This window comes from Narcine bancroftii, chromosome 1 (genome assembly GCF_036971445.1).
Source record: "Narcine bancroftii isolate sNarBan1 chromosome 1, sNarBan1.hap1, whole genome shotgun sequence".
Taxonomy (NCBI): Eukaryota; Metazoa; Chordata; class Chondrichthyes; order Torpediniformes; family Narcinidae; genus Narcine; species Narcine bancroftii.
This window is the reverse complement of record NC_091469.1, coordinates 262,239,760-262,249,750: the sequence shown is the minus strand read 5'-3', so window position 1 is coordinate 262,249,750 and position 9,991 is coordinate 262,239,760. Positions and strand designations below refer to the sequence as shown.

The 9,991-nt window shown below is 48.7% G+C and overlaps 1 long non-coding RNA gene across 2 annotated transcripts in view; it reads right to left on the bottom strand.

The window, feature by feature from the left end:
• Positions 1-6,571: 6,571 nt before the first annotated feature.
• The window catches only part of LOC138751349 (uncharacterized), a 50,729-nt gene continuing 47,309 nt past the window's right edge, over positions 6,572-9,991 (bottom strand). For both annotated transcript variants that reach the window (XR_011349857.1, XR_011349854.1), the window contains one exon: positions 6,572-7,826. This is a non-coding gene — a long non-coding RNA (uncharacterized lncRNA). The remainder of the gene's footprint in view (positions 7,827-9,991) is intronic.

Below are 9,991 nucleotides of genomic sequence, written 5' to 3'. Positions count from 1 at the left end.
TAAACAAATCACTTATTTAAATTTCCCTTTTCTATGAAGTTTGATTGGGCTCATGATACATACACCAGCCATGACTGGCTGAAGATGACAGGTTGATGAGGAACACTCCCAGAACCTGAGCTCAGCAACAGCTGAGCTCTCTGTGCTGAGGCAGGGCCAGAACAGGAGATCAGGTACACCAGCACATACCTCCAAGATGCTGCTGAGTTCTGTGATGCAATGCACAATGACAAAATGACCAGTGAAGACGATTGTAGAGCACGTCGAAAGAATCAAAGGCTTGTTGATCCAAACCAAGGCTTTTATTAACTAGAAGACTGGAGCGTATCACATGTAAGTCGACCAGTCCAGAATGATCTAGGTCTGGCTAGGAGCAACCCTTTAAGACCTCCCAGCAGGCGTGGCTATGCTCTCAGCCAATCACAACCATCCTATACCACAATCTATACACATACACATTAGTGATAGAATCCGTACTATCACATTCACCTCTTCTTTGAGAACTGACCTTGGGGTGAATGGAGGGCTATAACAAAAAAGGGGGGTGGAGACTGGTGGGAGGTCAGGGGCTGTAATGGTCAGGGGGCCTGATCGTCCGTGCTGGGTTTGGGGTTGCTGGAGTCGGGTCACTGGCGGGCTCATTGGGTGCGACCACTGCTTCGTTCAATTCCCCAACGGCATTGTCGACAGGCTGGCCTGAGTTGGTGGGATGGTGCTGATCCCTCTGTTCAAGCACATGACCCAGGGGAGAAGGATTTAGAGGAGGTTGGGTTGGGAGCACTGCTGGGTCTGATCTGGCATGGGCTAGGTCCCTTACCGAGTCTATGTCCTCCTGCCCGTCCGGGTACTCAATGTATGCATAACGCGTGTTCACATGGAGCAGCATCACTCGGTCAACCAAAGGGTCATTCTTTGAGTACTGGATGTAGCATCACAGGAGGACAAGCCCAGGAACCGTGAGCCACGCTGGTGTGGTTGTTCTTGATTTGGATTTCCTCGGGAAAGAGAACATCCTTTCATGGTGGGGTGGAATTGGTCGCGGTGCATAGGAGGGAGCGGATGGAGTGTAGGGCGGTAGTGAGCGCATCCTGCCAGCGAGCGGTGGGGAGACCTTTGGCCAGGAGGGCAAGCGTAACTGCTTTCCAGATGGTGGCATTCTTTCTTTCGACCTGCCCATTACTGCATGGGTTATAGCTGGTGGTCCTATTCAAAGCAATACCATGCTCCAGAAGGTTCTGCCGCAGCTCAGCACTCATAAACGAGGACCCCTGGTCACTGTGGATGTAAATGGGGTACCCAAAGATGGTGAAGATGCTGTGCAAGGCTTCTATGACTGAGGAGGCGGTCATGTCCGAGCAGGACACAGTGAACAGGAAGCGAGAATACTCGTCAGTCACCGTAAGAATGTAGGTGTTATGGTTGATCAACGGTAGGGGCCCCTTGAAGTCCACGCTTAGATGTTCAAAGGGTCAGGTGGCTTTGATGACGTGGGTGTTCTCCATATAGAAGAAGTGGGGCTTGCACTCAGCGCACACCGGGCAGGCTCAGGTCATGGAGCAAATCTCCTCGACCGTGTAGGGCAGGTTGCGAGCCTTAACAAAGTACGTGAACCTAGTGACCCCTGGATGACAGAGCTCCTCGTGGAGTCTCTGCAGCCTCTCCAGTTGTATGTTGACGCAAGTCCCCCTGGAGAGCGCATCTGGCAGATCGTTGAGTTAATCAGGCTGATACAGTATGTCATAATTAAAGGTGGAGAGTTCGATTCTCCACCATGCGATCTTGTCATTCTTGATCTTACCTCGCTGGGTATTGCTAAACATGAATGAGACCGCGTGTTGGTCAGTCAGCAGTGTAAAGTGACTGCCAGTGAGGTAGTGCCTCCAACGATGTACTGCTTTGACTATGGCCTGGGCCTCCTTCTTGACAGAGGAGTGTCGACTCTCAGGGCCCTGGAGGGTCCTGGATAAGAAGGCTACCGCCTGACTGGCCTGGTTCAAAGTGGCTGGCAGTGCAAAGTCGGACACATCGCTCTCTACTTGGAATGGAATGGACTCGTCGATGGCATGCAGAGTTGCAGCAGCGATGTCAAATTTGATGTGGTTGAAGGCTGCTCTGGCTTCGGTTGACAGTGGGAAGGACGTGGTCTTGATAAGTGGCCGTGCCTTGTTGGCATAGTGTAGAACCCATTGGGCACAGTATGAAAAGAGACCCAGGCAGCGTCTGAGTGCCTTTTGGGTGTGGGGGGGGGGGGGATGGCAAGTCCATGAGGGGATGCATGCAGTCAGGGTCTGGCATTACCACCCCATTCTCCACCACACAACCTAGAATTGCGAGCCGAGTGGTCCGGAAGACACACTTGTCGAAATTGTAGGTTAAGTTCAGCCGAATCGCAGTCTGAAAACATTTCTCAAGGTTGGCATCATGGTCCTGCGTGTCATGGCCGCAGATGGTGACATTGTCCAGATATGAGAAAGTAGCTGTTAGCCTGTTCTGGTCTACCATCTAGTCCATTTCCCGCTGGAAAACCGCGACACCATTCATGACCCCAAAGGGTACCCTGAGGAATTGATACAGTCGCCCATTCACTTCGAAGGCCGTGAAAAGTCGGTCTTCTCGGTGGATCGGGAGCTGGTGATAGGCCGAACATGTCAATGGTGGAGAACACACAGTATTGAGCGATCTGATTCACCACATCCATGATCCGTGGGAGGGAGTACGCATCCAGAAGCATGAAGCAGTTGACTGTCTGGCTGTAGTCAACCACCATCTGCTGTTTCTCCCCGATTTTAACAACCACCACCTGGGCCCTCCAGGGAGTTGAGCTGGGTTTGATAATGCCCTCGTCCAGCAGTCTGCGCACCTCGCTTCTGATTAATTTCTTGTCTTCATAACTATATTGCCGGCTTTTGGTGGCCACTGGTTTACAGCCAGGGGTGAGGTTTGCGAAGAGTGCTGGAGGAGCGACCCGGAAGGTAGAAAGGCTATACGTGGGGTGCTGGGGCGCGGGGGCGAGTGATGTGGGCTGTCGCTGGCAGGAGAGGCCTCCAGGGTGAAGTGGTCACTGACAGAGAGTGGGGCATGGGGCTCCCCATAGTGCTGGGAAACAGTTCGGAACTGGCACTGAAAATCCAGTCCCAGGAGTACAGGGGTGCACAGTTGGGGAAGGACTAATAGTTTAAAATCGGTAAATGTGATGCTCTGGACTTTCAGGGTAACCATGCAATACCCCTTGACCCCAGTCAAGTGCAACCTGGTCGCCAATGAAATCCTCTGGTCAGAGGGGAGAATAACCAGTCCGCAACGATGGGCCAGGTCTGGAAGGATAAAACTCTTGGGGTTGACCACAAGTCAAATAAGGAATTGGTATGGTGTCCATGCACTTTAATCAGTTCCATTGCTTTTGTAAGGGGATGGGGGCAGTCCTGGTCCAGGGTCACTGATGCAGAGACCTGTGCTGGGAACAGTGGAGTTTTACGTGATGATGTCACGCAGCGTCAGGCCTGAAGTGCACTATGTGTGCGTGGTGATGTCACAGAAGCAGTCAGGCTGGAGCTGTCAGCATCAAGGAGCAGGGGCTGCTGCCTGATGCCTGCGGCCTGCTGGAGGTGTCAGCCAGCCAACGGTAAGTGCTGGGGGTCGCTGTTTGCAGTTGGCCGTGGTGGGGTGGTCAGTCAGGCAGTCGTTGGCGGTAGCGGCAGAGGGTACCAGGTTGGTAGCATCAGCGTCGGTATCGGTGGCAGGTACATGGTCGGCAGGACCAGTGGCGGCGGGTCCCTGGTCGGCAGCGTTGGTCGTGGTGGTGGATACCTGCTCAGCAGCGTCAGTGGCGGTGGGTCCCTGCTCGGCAGCGTCGGTAGTGGTGATGGCGGCGGCAGGGGTCATTGAAGTTGGGGCCGGAGTGTGGACCTCCATGTGGAGATCCAAGCAGGCCAAAATCATCGCGGTGAGGGTGGGCTGTACCTTCTGCTCTCGCCGCCTGCCTCTTGATGTCAGGCACTGCTGCGCGGTGGAGCCCTCGCTCTCATTGGATGAGAGCTCTGAAGAAGAGATGTTTGAATGGGAAGGTGATGGTTGGGCCTCACACGAGGCGTTGTGTTTGACGGTGGCCATTTTGGAGTGACAGATTACAGCAAAGTGGCCATTTTAAGGCACTTCTGGCCTGGCTTTCCTCACCGGATACTGGGACCTGCTGTGCTTGTCCCTCCCGTAGAAGTAGCACTTCGGGATTGCATCAGGTAGTGCAGCAGCAGCCAACAGGCCATCAGTGGGCCGTGGAATAGTAGGGTTGAGGGAGGGCATCCTACTCACTTCATAGCATGTGGTCCAGCCCTGAGAGTAAACATTCATACTTAAGACTGCATTCTCCATTGTCTCTGCGATCCGGATCACATCCTCTAGGTTTTCTAACAGGTGCTGCCTCACCTCATTTGATTGGACCCTGGCCATGTAGGCATCCCAAATGAGATCGCCGGTGGTCTCAGCAGTAATTCTGTCTGTGAAGGCACAGGCTCTGCCCAGTGTCCTTAGTGCTTGGATATGTGCTCTACAGGACTCACGGGGCAGTTGCCTCCTGGTTGCTAGTTTGTACTGGGCGTAGACCCTGTTTACCGGTTGCTCGTAGAGTCCTTTCAGCACCTTCATGGCTGCGTCATAAGTGGCTGCATCCTGGATGCTCTCATAGACTCTCAGGGACGCCATAGACATCAACACTAGTAGTCGATGGCCGTCCTCCACCACGGCAGGGTCAGAGAGTTGTAGGTAAGCTTCGAAACATCTCACTTAGTGCTTAAAGTAATTCGGAGCTGTAGCCGACTGTGGGTCGATGTTGAGGCGTTCCGGTCGCAGCATACGTTCCATCCTTTGAAAATTGTTTAGTTAATAAAATTGTAGTGCACGTCGAAAGAATCAAAGGCTTGTTGATCCAAACCAAAGCTTTTATTAACTAGAAGACTGGAGCGAATCTCATGTAGGTCGATCAGTCGAGAATGATCTGGGTCTGGCTAGGAGCAACCCTTTAAGACCTCCCAGCAGGCGTGGCTACACTCTCAGCCAATCACAACCATCCTATACCACAATATATACATAAACACCTTGGTGATAGAATCCGTACTGTCACAACGATATCGCCAGTGGTTCCTTACTGAAGTGTAAGTGTTTGGGACACAATTTATTTCAGCATTTTGCAGGCATTGCTGACAAAGGTAGTATGTATTATTGATATCCTTAATTGACCACAAGCAAGGGATTCCCAGTCCTCACCTTGAACCTTTGCAGCCTTCCTCTGCCCTCTGTGGTTGAGCTCCAGAATCTTTACCCACTGCTGATAAAGAATTGGTCACAAATCTTGCAGTGAAGATGTTGAGGAGCTCAGCAATTATATTAATCATGTGCTGTCCTGTCTTCTGAGATGGTTGAGTTCCTGGGTTCATCAGCTGCTGTCAAGTATGCCTCAGCAAGATTGCTGAAGTTCACACCACACCCACACAGTGCCAGCCCCATGAGGGGCCTGGAGACTTCTGATGGGTGGCACGTCAATATTAAATGGGCTCTTGGGTCTGGATGGTGTTGACAGTTCATCAAGCTCTGGTCAGGTGTTGGGTACTTCGTCACATGTCTGACTTGTGTCCTGAAGATGGTGGAAGATAGGGTTTGCGGATTCAGAAGGCAAGGAGTGGAAACTGCTCCATCTCTGACCTATTCTCATCATCTATCCGATGATTAGGTTAGCTTGTGAAATAAAGTTTCTAGTTCATGATGACTTTAAGGATATCAATGGCAAATAACTTGATAATGGCAATACCATCAGGGTGATTCTGTTAAACTGACGGAAAAAGTACTCGTGGGCAGATTTACCGATGATCTGACCAAACATAAATATTATGTGGAACTTGTAGACAGTTTCATTGTCCAAATAATTGACCCATTAATCTGGAAACTGGCTCAGCTACGGCCTGTTGATTTGTATATTGACACATGTACCAGGATACACTGAGAAACTTCGTTTGGCATGCAATCTGGTCAAGTCAACCTTATCTTTGAATACAACAGGTGGTGCAAATTCTTACAGAAAAAATGCTTCAGCTAGAACAATGTTAATGAATGGCCTGCCCAATAGTTTGATAACAACAGAGAAGAAACTGTCCTTAAATCTGGTGGCACAAGAATGATCAAGCTAATTGCCCCTATTCAGCAAAGTGATCGACAATGTTATTAAAATGCCCGCCAAGCAGCATCCATCCACCTGTGCCCAGTTTGGGTTTCACTAGGACCATTTGGCTCCAGACCCTATCACAGCCTTGGACAAGAATAAACTCCAGAGGGTTGTTAACTTGGCCTGTGACATCACAGGCACCAGACTTTACTCCATCGAGGACATCTACATGAGGCGGTGTCTTAAAAGAAGCAGCCTCTACCCTCAAAAACCCCCCACCACCCAGGCCACACCCTCTTCACTCTGCGACCATCGGGGGAAAAGGTACAGGAGCCTAAAGATGTGCCTCAACGGCACAAGGACAGCTTCTTCCCCGCTGCGATCTGATTCCTGAATAATCAATGAACCAAAGACACGGCCTTACTTTGCACGCACTATTATTTTAATTTTTTTAAAAATTCATAATAATATTGTAAGATGGATATAATATGTATGCTTGACTTTGATGCTGCTACAAAACACTAAATTTCATGGCAATAAATCTTGATTCTGATTCAGAAATGCAACAACAGAGTCCAATTACCCATTCTTTATATCTAATTGCATTACAGTCACCTACCATCAGCAACCTCAGTGTTAACACTGACCAAGTTTTCAACTGGACCAGCCACATAAATATCATGGTGACAAGGTCAAAGATTGTGTATCCTGTGATGAGCAATTCACTTCTGACAAAGTCTGTTCATTATCCACAAGACACAAATCAGGGATGTTATAGGATACTCTCGACTTTTGGGGGTTGGTGTAGTGGGTTAGCACAACACCTTTACAGTGCCAGCGATAGGGACCAGAGTTCAAATTTTGTGTTGTCTGTAAAGAGTTGGTACGTCCTCCCCATGTCTGCATGAGTTTTCCCAGGAGCTTTGGTTTCCTCCCACTGTCCAAAACGTACTGGGGGTGTAGGTTAATGGGGTGAAAATTGGTCATCACAGACTCATGGGCCAAAATGGCCTGTTTCTGTGCTGTATGCCTAAATATTTAAAAAATATATATTTGCCTTAACGAGTACAGCACTAGCAACTCTCAAATAGCTTGACTCCATCCAGAACAAAGCAGCCACCCTGAACTTATTGGTATATGTTTACAGTAGGCAAAGGTTGACAGACTTTGTGTAATATTACATTTTGTGAATTAGCACTTGACAATAAAGGAATCTGAAATCTTGAACTCAAAAGAGTACAGGCCCTGCCTTCTGTGAACTCTTATAGAATTGACAAGCTACATTCCCTCAATGACCCTCTTAGGATAAGAGGGTCCAAATAAAGGTGATTATAATGGGAGCAAGATCACTTTACACCCACTCAGATCTTCTTGCAGTACCATTTGCCTTCCTAATTGCTTAATGTTGTTCACAATAACTTTTGCAGTGGCTTATAATTGCATTGGGGGTTCAGAACCAGGGGTTGAGGAGGGTGACTTGGATGCCTGGAGCTCGGGTTCACCGCTGGAGCAGACAGGAGGTCGTACAGCTACAGAGGTCACAGGGACGCAGGAGAAGGCTGCATCTGACGAGGTGGCAGGATCCATGGGCATTCAGTGTTTCTGAAGGGACTTTCCTCTGCTTCTCTTTCTCAAATCGACAACAGAGATGGACTGGTGGCACCTATTTGTGCACCTTTAAAGGGCAAACAAAGAAAAACAAATGTTGTCTACTTTGTATACTCAACAATAAAGGAATTTTGAATCTTATACAAGGACATTTTGGATGCCTTAAACACCAAAAATTGTTCATCTCTAAATGTATAAAATGCCCTGTATTTCTATTTTGTTTTTACCTCAGTAGATAACCTCACATTTTCAACATTCTGACCCATCTACCAGATCCTTGCTCATTCACTTAACTCAGTGGTTTTCAAACTTTTTCTTTCCACTCACATTCCACCTTAAGTTATCCCTATGCCATAGATGCTTTTTTGATTAGTAAGGGATGACTTAAGGTGGGATGTGGGTGGGAAGGGAAGGTTGAGAATCACTGCTCGAGACCCAATTGTTACTGAAATATTTTGCTTGAGAAAAATTGTCATTGGCCCATTTCCGTTGGAGTTATGAAACCATGCACATACCGAGTCAATTAGGTCCAATTAAAACGTGGTTTTTAAATTTTTTCTTTCCACCCACGTACCACTTTATGTAATTCCCCAACTAATCACAGAGCACTTATGGCATGGGGATTACATAAGGTGGTATGCAAGTGGAAAGCTAAAGTTTGAAAATCACGGACTTGTCAACATCCCTACCCCTGGAAATCTCTCTGCGTTTTCCTCACAGCCCACACTGCCACCTAGCTTTGAATCTCTGACTGACTCTCAGTCCTTTCCAGGACAAGGTATTGTTTTGCTGTGGCTTCTATTTTATTTCCACTTTCCAGCATCTGCAAGATTTTGATTTTGTGATAATTCCTGGGTTTGAAGTTTGATCAGTCCATTCCAGTGAACTCTCCAAATTATCAACAAGTTGTTATTGGCTGGAGCACGAGAAATGCTGTCCTTCCCTTCACTAAAGAATGTCATAACCACATATGGTTAAAATCTAGCCCTGAAGAAGATTGGTCTTCATGGCAAGGGAGCTGGAGTATGAAAACAGAGAAGACTTGCCTCAATTTGACCAGGCATTGGTGAGAACATATCTGAAGTACAATATACTGTTTTGATCTCATCACTTTTGGTCAGTGGAGCAGAGGTGGGATCAAGAAGGAGAGCAAAGTGGAGAGCAGAGTTGGGGACCAAGGGTAGGAAACAGAGGGGGAGGGAGGGGAGGGAGGGGGAAGCAGGGAAGGTGAGCAGAGGGAGGGGGAGTAGGAGGGGAGGAGCAGGAGGGGCAGCAGGGAAGGGGAGCAGAGGTAGGGAGCAGGAGAGAGTAGCAGGGGAGGGGAGAAAGGGTAGGGAGCAGAGGGGGTAGACAGGGGAGCAGGAGGGGAATCGGGGGAGCAGGGCGATCAGGGATTGGGAGCAGTGGTGGGAAGCAGTGGTGGGAAGCAGAGGTGGGGATCAATGGTTGAGAGGAGCAGGAAGGGGAAGGAGGGGTGGGGAGCCAAGGTGGAGAGCAGGAGTGGGGAGTGGAGGGGAGAGGAGGAAATGGTAACAGAAGGGATATAGTTGCATTGGAAGCTCTTCAGAAAAGATTAAACTGATTTCTCAGTCACACAGGTTAAAGAGGAATGATTGAATGGGGTTCGCCTGTATTTATTGGAGTTTAGAAGAAGATATTGATCCTGTAAGATTCTGATCAGGTTTTAAAATGGAATTGCTGGGAAGATGTTTTTACTCAATGGGGAAGTCTGGATCATGAGGCATGTAGGAGCAAGGAATAAGGGGTAGAGAGTAAGATTGAGCAAGAGGGACGGGAATCAGAGCGGTGGGCATGAGAGGAGTGAAAAGTCAAAAAGCAGGGGTAAGAGGGTTGGAGCAGGGAGCAGAGACTTGGACTAGAGTTAATAACGGATCGGGGCTCAGGGTGAGGAGTAAGATGGGAGGGTAGTAACACTTCACGCAGCAGGGGTCCTTAATCATGAGACTTATGGACGAGCTAGGCTGGTATGTTTTATCTGCTGATTGAGGTATTGTCCACTACATCCAGGACGTGCCTCAATGGGATCACTGTTCCAGATTCTGCGGAAGGTATGCACGGTCGACTCAACGTCCAAGAATCGTTGCAAGTGAATCTTTATGGAACTCTCTTTAAGCTGTGACCTTTCTCAGAGAAGGAGATCAAATTAGAGACTGCTCAAGGCGAGGTCTCTGACACGGTTACAGACATGGGAGAACGTGTATTCGTTAGCTG